This window comes from Calidris pugnax, unplaced genomic scaffold, assembly GCF_001431845.1.
Source record: "Calidris pugnax isolate Ruff unplaced genomic scaffold, ASM143184v1 scaffold56, whole genome shotgun sequence".
Lineage (NCBI taxonomy): Eukaryota > Metazoa > Chordata > Aves > Charadriiformes > Scolopacidae > Calidris > Calidris pugnax.
Window position 1 is genome coordinate 17,617,860 of NW_015090839.1, and position 1,757 is coordinate 17,619,616.

Consider the following 1,757-nt stretch of genomic DNA (forward strand, 5'->3'; position numbering starts at 1 on the left):
TTTCACTCCAGCTACCTTTTGAGGTCCTCGTGCGATTTTCGGTGGTAAAACTGGAAATGGGAAGTCCTTGTTGGTGCCTCACGGTAACAAAGCCCGCTGGTGCTACAGGAACATTCCGGGTGCCCTGACCACACGTCATGTCTTCCCACTCACATGAAATCTTGGGCTTAGTTTTTCTTGAGTGCTTTCTAAACCTCCGGAGTTACACAATTCTTCTCTGCAAGATGATTTAAAAAAAATAAATTGCTCCACTTCCTAGTGAGGCATTTGTTTTGGTTTTATGTACAGAGTAACTGCTAATAGTTCTTAAATTTTGCCCAGCGGGGCTTTGTTGATTTATTATCGATTTATTATCGATTATTACTTAAGTGCTACCTTGTGTTAGCACTCTGCTGCTGCACTTGGGAAGCACCAGGGTTTAGACTTTAAAAAGAAGGATGAAGACCTTAAGAACAGTGTGTTCTGAGTTAAAGAGGCTGTTCAAAATTCTTACCGTTGTTCATAAAATATTTGAATTTGCTTGCCTGATTTCCGTGAAACCACCTCTACGCAACTGAAACATAGTAACAAGTATTGCAGAGAACCCTGCAGGGAAATTATTTTTTTCTAGTTCCTTTTTTTTTTTTCACCCAAAAAAACTCCACGGCCTTTATTTCTCACTGAAACAAACAAACAAAAACTTTGCCTAGAAAAAGCTGGTATATTAATATCCTTATTTTACAAATAAAGAGGAAAATATATCTAGTTGAGGTCAGAACTAACATTTCACTGTGACACACGCAGGATTTGGGCATGCTGCAGTGCTAGTTTTTGATTGAATGTCTCCAAGAAATGAGTTTTAGGTTTCCTCCCGTATCTCCATCTCCTCCTCCCAGCGAAGGCAGAGCTGAAGGTACCTCCTCTCCACTTCTCTTTTGCTACTTAAGGGAGTGTTTTCACAATTCGCATCCGCTTACCCAATGGCAGGCTGTTGCTGAAAGGGACTTTCCTGCCCCTTGTCACATGCTTGACCTCCTTTCCTGATGACAGCAGCAGTGACTGTGTGGCTGGAGAGTCATTTCAGCTCATTTATCTAACTGAAAGCTAAGCCAAGCCGCCCGGTAAAAGCAGCTAGTTTCCAATCAGCTTTTTTTTCAGTTGTGTTAGGGCTGTTCTGTACGCACAGTCCTTAAAACCATCACAAGGTAAGGAAGCAGGACGGGTGACAGGGGCAGCAGACAGCCCCCGTTAGGTTACCTTGCCTTGGGTCAGGAAGCCAAGGGGTAACAGATAGCTGTATTCATGATTTTTGGAGTTCAAATAATAGATGACTGAGATGGAATCTGAAGGACTGATGGCAACGTCCCTAGTTAAAACAGCCTCGGTTGCATGCAATACTTTTCCATGCAGTTTTATTTAGGAAGAAAAAAAATCTTTCATTCACTCAGTGGGGAATTACTAGGCTTTACGTGAATATTGTGCTTTAAAAGTTGTAATATAAAAATTTGACTGAGGCATAAGAAGATAGAGGCCTCCCCTCTTTCATCTGTTTGACACTTATTTTGACCACTGCTGTAGAGCACTGAGAGCTTTAAAGCAGAAAGTTATATTACTAATGGTGAAAACTGTGATAGGAGAAAAATGAGTTCTGTAGAGGCTCGGGTTGCCTGTGGTGACCTGCCAAGACAGAACCCTGCCATCTTGTGGAACGCCTTGATATTGAAGTACACAGTCAGCTTCACTTCTCAAAGAAATCTTGCTCTTTTTTTTTTTTTTGT